Raw genomic sequence first — 8,419 nt, forward strand, 5'->3', positions numbered from 1 at the left:
CCCCTCCCCCCTCCTCTCTCTTCCTCCTCCTCCTCTTCATCCTTCCTCCTTCCTCCTTCTCCTATTTCCCTTTTCCCTCCCCCTCCTTCCCTCTTCCCCTTCTCTCTCTTTCTCTCTCTCTCTCTCTCTCTCCTCCCTTCCTGCCCTCCCTTCCTCCATCTCCAATAAATTACTCCATATCACTTGTTCCTAAGGCCCCGGCTTTGCAAGAGGAGCTGCTGAGGGGGTGGGGAGCGATCGTGTGGAAGCTCCAGTGACTCGGGGAGGCAGACAGCTGGGAGAAGCCCGCAAGGCAACCTCTTCCCCTGACTCCTGCCTTCTCCAAGGCTCCATTTGCTCTCCCTTAAAGACTTTCTTTCTCCTCTGTGGCTGCCCTTGGATGCTGAGCGCTTTTTGTTTGCCCCTCCGTCTGTGCTCTGCTCAGAGACTGCCGGGCATGCATCATATCAGTGAGCTGGCAGGGCCTGGAGGATGGGGAGCACCCTTAGCATGGAGGGAGGAGGAGGTGGTCCAGGTGGGGCATGGAGGATGGGGAGCACCCTGAGCACAGAGGGAGGAGAGAGGGTGGTCCAAGCGGGGCATGGAGGATTGGGAGCACCCTGAGCACAGAGAGAGGAGAGAGCGTGGTCCAGGCAGGGCATGGAGGATGGGGAGCACCCTGAGCACAGAGGGAGGAGGGGGTGGTCCAAGCGGGGCATGGAGGATGGGGAGCACCCTGAGCACAGAGGGAGGAGAGAGCGTGGTCCAGGCAGGGCATGGAGGACGGGGGAACACCCTGAGCACAGAGGGAGGAGAGAGGGTGGTCCAGGCAAAGCATGGAGGATGGGGAGCACCCTGAGCACAGAGGGAGGAGGGGGTGGTCCAAGCGGGGCATGGAGGATGGGGAGCACCCAGAGCACGGAGGGAGGAGGAGGTGGTCCAAGTGTTTATTCCCAGATTCCCTCCCTGCAGGCTGGCTACTACCTCAGTTGACAGTCATGCCCCCGTCTCTGTCCTTGGAGCTAAGGGGGGTCATGGTGCTTTGACCGACTCTATGCTCTTGCTTGTGGTTGCTCCACACTCACCCTGGGGCTGGTGTGAGTAGCCTGTAAGACCGTCGTGGAGGTGCACCTGTCAGATCTTCTCTTAAGAAAGAACTTGCTGTTCCCAAACAAAATCATGGTTAACTGACTTCCTTCAAGCTTCAGAACATGTTTGTTTGTTTGTTTGTTGTTTTGCCACACTTCCTGAGCAACCCTAGCCCATGACCGAGCATGGTGGGCACCAGGGCCTGGCCACTTTGGCCCAGTAAGAGAGACTCCACTAACTGGCAGTCCTGGCTCCCAGGCCCTCTTGGGCCGGCTCTGAGTGGTGTGCAAAGGCTCCCCTGCCCAATTGTGCTTCTTTCCTTTCTTTCATCTGCTAGTGAAGGCTCTCCCAGTTCATTCCTGCTTTCCCCCCTTTATCTTCCACGGGCATAATCCCCCACAAATCAATGACACCCCCAACTCCAGCATCTGCTACCTGGGCAATCCAACTAACACGTGCCTTTTCAAAACCCTCCCCAAATGACTCTATTTGACCATAGCACCTCTTCCCTACCAGGCCCCTAACTGAGACACCTTGATATTCATTGAGTGGATTTTCACATGAGTTCACATACTGACTTGGGGAGGAGAAGCCCCAGAGCCCCTCCAGGGCGCTGCCCTGCCTATGATTGCAGACCAAGAGAAATGAACCTGAGCCCCCCATCCCTGCTCCCTCCCAGCTTCCCCACCTGCATTTCCTCACCATCCATATCCATGCCCCCCGCCCCCCAGCCAGGCCTGGGCATGGGATCCTAAGACAACAGGGAAAGCTGGAGAGATGGGGAGACCCTGCGGGATGCTGGAGCCTCAGTAATAAGAAGTGCGGGTGTCTGGCTTTTCTCAACAGAACCTTAGGAAAGCGCATTTAATCCACATCATTTGGAAGAAACGTCCAAAGTCACGGAAGCAGTGAGGCAAAAATAGCATCAGAAAGGCCCGAAGTCCAATCATAAACCTTGGAACCTAAACTTGTTACTAACTGGGAACTGGGCTACTTGGCCTTTCTGGGCCAATCTACACTCTACAGGAGAGGAGATGAAGAATCGGGGGTCCTCTGTAGGCGGGATGACCCTGAATTGCCTAGGTGGGGGGCGTGGGATGTCCAACACACTTTTGGGAGACATCTCGGTGAGAAATTCCCCGATACGTGCAACACTCCACACCTTTTCTAATTCTCTTAAGATAGGATGAGTGCCACAAAACCCTAAAAACAAAATCAACTTTGTCATGAAAAGCATAAGTCATAAAGAACTTGAACATCGAGCCTACATTTTCTAGGGCCGCTCTAATTTCAACAATTGTGGCCTTTTGTCAAAAAAACACGCTTATGATCAGATTGTATCTATTCCTGTGGGATTCAGAAATTTGGTCCTATTGTTCATGCAGCATTTTTAGGAGAGGGGAAGAAACGATGGAAAGGCGAAGTATGACTGTAATATTCTTCAAAATATTCTTTGAGAAACTTCCAAAATGCTAAGATCCATTCCTATCATATCAGTGACTGGATCTTTTTATGTGACAAATGAAGTTCAGTGGTCCTCCACTAGTGTCCCTCACCTCCAGATGTGGTTATTTCTTGATTTTCTTTTGGGTCCTCAGAGAGCCAAACACCAAGACGGAATTAGGTAGATAAGACATTTACTGAGAGAAATGCCTGTGAAGGTAAAGAGAGGGGAGCAGGAGGAATTGAGGAGAAGCTTCAAACCAGGACACAGATCTAACACCTGTGAAAGGAAAGTGGGAAGGATTGAGAAGAAAGAGCCTCCGACTGCAGCATCATTCTGAGGAAATCTGGGTCAGGTCATGGGAAAGTCCTTGAGCCAAAATTGCCCATCAGAGGGATCTTCTGTCTGGCGGAAATGGCCCTGAGCCAGCAGTGTTCCCTCTGCATTCAACTCCCTGCCCGTTCAACCACCCACACATTTACCCACGTCCCCTGCAATCCAAATGCCTCTCCTAAAATGCCAATAGAGGCTCTCTCCACACCTTTCTTCCTGGGTCCCTGACTGCTTGCTTTCTCTTTCCTCCAGGTCCTGGCCTCACTAGTTAGCCCATTTGCTCCTACTTCTTCAACCCTAGAAGTAAGAAGCAATAGCAGGGCAGAAAACAGCACAGTGAGGTCAGGGAGCTGCAAGGGGGTTGGTGTGGCTGGTGTGTGAGCAAAATATGTGAGCTAGGAATGCTTTGTGACGTAGGCAAGGCCACTTACAGAGGGCTCCTGGGCTGTGCTGAAAGCTTGACCTTTATCGCATGACAGCTAGGTGTGGGCCACGAAAGGAATTAATCAGGAAACATCAAGTGTCATGGAAGGAATTAATCAGCACCCGACAGATTCACATTTCAGTTGTGGGAGAGGTTCACAGAGGAGAGACTGGAGCCGAAGCCGGGACCAGACCAGTTAGCAGATCACGGCAGCGGGCCCGGGCCAGGGAAAGTGAGAATGAGGACCGAGACTTAAGGGTCAAGACAGCAGTGGCATGTGAGTGTCCCAGAGCCTTGTGCTTGCGGCTCAGCTGGTGGCTGGTGGGCAGCTCTCCCCCACTCCCCCACCACATCCCCCACCTCCTAAATCTGTTCTCCTCTCCTTCTTGGGACCCGAAGTGCACGCCCCCTCTCCTTGCGCCTGTGGGCAATTGGTCAGATCTCCACGGTCCTACCTGATAAACATCTCCATGGCATCCTGACTGTCCTGTCTGTGCGTCCGGCTTGGCCTGGACCACTAGCACACTCGTTGGTCTGCCAACCTCCACGCCTGCCTCTCCAATTCATCCTTCACGCTGCTGTCAGTGACTTACGTGGCTCAGTGGCTTTCACTGGCTGCAAGAAGAACACAAACCCTTTATTATTGCATATAAGACCTCCCACCCTCTGGCTGCAGGAACAGCTCTGTAGCTCATCTCCCACCCCCCTTTGCCTGCATGCTATGATCTAGCAATACACAGTGCAGTTCCTCAATCACACCCTGCCATTTCGTGCCTCTGTTCTTTTCATCCACTAGGCTCTCTATCTAGGGCACATCTACCTTCCTTGCAAACCTAGCACACTCCCACTCATTCCTTAAAACCTGCCACATCAGATTCTCTCTGAAGTCTTTCTTGTATTTCCCCTTATTTTAATTTGTACTATAATTACTTCTTCCTGGCTAGCGTGTAAATGTCATGAGAAGAGGGATCATGAATATCTTGGTTTTTTAAACACTCTCTCTAAGACTTGGCATCATTCCTGGTACATAATGAATGCTCAATAAATACTTATTGAATGAACAAATACAGATTTTGTCTCCTCCAGTAGACCATACGCTTTTTTTTTTTTAACATAAGATCTACACCCAACATGGGGCTTAAACTCACAACCCCAAGATCAAGAGTCACCGACTCTTGCTCTATTGAGTGAGCCAGCCAGGCACCCCATAGACCACAAGTCTTTTGAGGCAGGGACTGAGTCATATTCATCTCTGTATGCTCCCGAATAATTTTGTTAGTACAAGACTAGTACAAAGTTGCTGAGCTAGGAAAGTTGATCTACTAATTTCTTACTGTATTGGGAAAAAAACTATTTTTCCAAGTTCCTTGTTTCATTTAAAAGATGACTTTAGGGAATAGCTAAGTTCAGAATAGAGCCAAATCATAGAGTATTATGGATTGTCCCTAAACAAAACAAATGGGAAATTATCTGTTTTAAAACCCTTACATTAGACGACAATGGCTTAAGAAAAAATAAAATCTCAAAGCTATGCTGAAATATTTAAAAATTTATACTGAGAGGGTGAGGAGTTTCTTATTTCTTGAGTCTTAACATTGATATCAGTAGAGAAATGGAGACTGTGAATAATATTTAGACCACAATTTTCATCTTTGCAGAGTTGAAAATCTAGGTAGTTTTCTTGACTCGGACTTTTATTAGGACATCATGTTAAATCCACATATCAAAGTCTTCAGGGGTGACATTGGACACAATATTACTGAATCGTTACGGGGACACATCAATTAAAACCCTGCTGGTGAACAAAATGACAATCTCATTTTTTTCAATGCTTCATCACAAGATGTAAAAAATTTCCCCAAATTACCAAATGATTATTCATTTTAATCAAAGTAAAAACTATACTAAGCTGCGGAACCAAGCCCCCAGCACACAATCATGCTCCCAGAGCTGGAGACCTGGAGACCGGCAGGATCAACTCAGGAAACCAGCCTGGTGGTCCAGGTTGCCTTGACAACCGCTCCCATAGAACCAGCCTTCAGAGATAGGTTCAGACAAAGCAACAAGCAAGACTAATTGGTGATCAGCCTCTAATATCTAAGACGGAAGAGTGATTGGATGATACTGTGTGAATATTTCTAAATTTAAATGAACACTTGGGTGGGTGTGTTTTAAACCTTACTGTTTTTTTTCCCATGGAATTCTCCCTTCTTTCTCAGTTCCAAAATAAGAAACCCCCTTTTTAAAGGGATAACAAGCACCGCTGAACAGCCGGCTACCTTGGAAAATCTAACCTGGAAAATAATTCTTTCTCATTTAAACTCAAAACTACCCCCCTCCCAAGAGGCAGCAGGGGAGCCAGGAAAAGATGAGAGGCAAACAGGAGGTAGCTGGGAGAGATTTAATCACAACTCTTCAAAAAAAATCTCCTTGTGTGTGGGGGTGTGATGGGTGCCTCAGCAATCCTGGTGTGCTGCCAAACACCAGGAAATCAGTTCATAGCCCAAACTGTCACAAAAATGCGAGCGCACTTGGAAAGAGAGAAGGCGACAGTTTCCCATGTCAGCCTCTTCCCCGTTTGCCTGCAGAGCACAGATGTCTCAGCGAGCAATTCCAGGTGCAGAAGGAAACCTGTGTACAAACAGTAGACAATTTGAGAAGGGTAGGGCCAGAGAAGCAACAACCCACAACAAAGATAAACAACGCAAAGAAATCCAGTGTGTGGGAACAAAAGAAGCCTTTGAGGTGTTATAATAGAATTACTAAGCCAATTGTGGTCACCCAGATAAGAGAGACCAGAAATGCAATTACTCCAATCCTGAGGAATAAATACATAAAATAAGAAGCCAGAGAGAAAGCAAGCCAAAATAAAGACTTAAATTAACAAAAGGACTCTAAGGAGTCACCTTTCTCTTACTGTGTTTTGTTGGCAGTATTTTAGATGCCATTCCCCAAATGTGCAATTATCTCAGCAGAACGAAGTAAGAAGTGAAACTGCAGGGTGCACTCACTACAGCACACGGGGGCAGACACAGAAATTGGGGGCACAAGGGCAGTTGCTAGACACGAGCTGGATAGTCGCCCGCGTGACCTGTGATGCAGAAAACTCAACAAGTCCTTGAAACACGGAGCCTAAGAAAAGTACTTTGAATTATTTCATCTTAACTAAAACAAACAGGAGTGCGTGACTGGCTCAGTCAGTAGAGCATTCGACTCGATCTCAGGGTTGTGTGTTCGAGCCCCACGATTGGTGCAGAACCTGCTTTAAATTTTTTTTAAAAAAGGTATTTAAGTAAAACAAACTGTTCTTCAAGTTCAACAGCAACACAACAACAGCAAATCCACAAAAAGTCATACTCCTTTCATTGTGGGAAGGGAGAGTGGAATGTCCAGAGTGGTAAACCTCTTCAGTTGTGTAATTGGACCTGGTCGCTTACCTAACATGGTTGGGGAGGCCAGAGATGTGTTTGCACAACTTGTTGTCCTGAAGGCTTGTTGTCCTTGGCCCGAAGCGCCTTCTCTGCAACTGAGAATGAGGATGGTGTATGGCGACAGATGACAGCTCATGACCCTGGCTGGTTACAAGGGGGATTCTCAACGCCAAGGCACTTCATTCATTTCAGGGGATGACTGATTTCCCTAACTGCAGTTACCGTTGGTTTTTAAAATTTTAAGCAGTACGTTAATTCATTGTTGGTGAAGGTATGGAGAAATGACTGCTGCCTAAATTGGTGGTGAGAAGTGTTCTTTGATACAAGCTTTCTGGAAGAAAATGACATTATGTGTATCAGCATTTAAAAGGAAGTACAGTTGACCCATGAACAATGTGGGGGTTAGGGGTGCTGACCCCCTGCACAGTTGAAAATCGGCCATAGAACTTTTGACTCCTCCAAATCTTAACTGCTATTGACTTGAAGCCTTACTGAAAACATAAATGGTCAATTAACACATATTTTGTATGTTCCAATAAAGTAAGCTAGAGAAAAGGAAATGTTATTAAGAAAGTCATAAGTAGGGACGCCTGTGTGGCTCAGTCATTAAGCGTCTGCCTTTGGCTCAGGTCATGATCCCAGGGTCCTGGGATGGAGCCCCATATCCGGCTCCCTGCTCTATGGGAAGCCTGCTTCTCCCTCTCTCATTCCCCCTGCTTGTGTTCCCTCTCTCGCTGTCTCTCTCTCTGTGTCAAATAAATAAATAAAATCTTTAAAAAAAAAAAAGTCATAAGGAAGAGGGGCACCTGGGTGGCATAGTTGGTTGGACATCCGACTTGGTTTCAGCTCAGATCGTGATCTCAGGGTCGTGGGATCGAGCCCCGCATCAAGCTCCACACTCAGCACAGCGTCTACTTGAGGCTCTCTCACCCTCTGCCCCTCCCCCTGCTTGCTCTCTCTTTCTCTCTCTCTCTCAAATAAATACTTAAAAAAAGAAAATCATAAGGAAGAGAAAATACATTTGCAGTACTGTATTGTATTGAAAAAAATCTGCATATAAGTGGATCTGTGCAGTACAAACCCGTGTTGTTCAAGGGTCAGCTGTAATCACGGAAGCAGCTCTATCTTCAAAATCTATCTATAATCTGTCCATTTCTCATCAGCCACTGCCACCTTCCTGGTCCAGGCCACCATCACCTCTTGCCTGTTTTTCCAAAATAGCATACAGGTTGGTCACCCTTGACCCTTCAAGTCTATACTCAACAAGCAGTCAGATGATATCACACCTCTTGTCACAACCTCTGATGACTTCTCAACTTTTTTGAATGAAAGCCAAGACCTCACCACTGTTTCACAAGGCTCCCTCCTCCCATTTCCCTCCCCCTCCCCCCAATCTCTCAGAGTCATCTTTTGCTTCTCTCCTTTTTGCTGTGTCCACTTCAGCCAGATCAGCCTCCATGGTGTTCCTGAACTCACCAGACATGCTTCTGCCCCAGGGCCTTTGTACTTGCTGTTCCCTTACCTGGAAAGCTCATGCTCTCTCTGTCCTACCTTCACCCCTCGTTTCATCAACTTCAAATCCTTTCTCAAAAGTCATCTTCTCAGTGAGGCGAGGCTTTTTTTGCCTGCTCTAACATCACAATGTTCCCTCACTTACGATTCCTCTTTCCAGCTTTTCTCCCCAGCATTTATCAATCTATCATCCTCTGTCACCCTGTA

The sequence above is a fragment of the Eumetopias jubatus genome, unplaced genomic scaffold (assembly GCF_037043125.1).
Source record: "Eumetopias jubatus isolate StellerSeaLion01/CBP00866 unplaced genomic scaffold, mEumJub1_p1.0 scaffold_2, whole genome shotgun sequence".
NCBI classification, from domain to species: domain Eukaryota; kingdom Metazoa; phylum Chordata; class Mammalia; order Carnivora; family Otariidae; genus Eumetopias; species Eumetopias jubatus.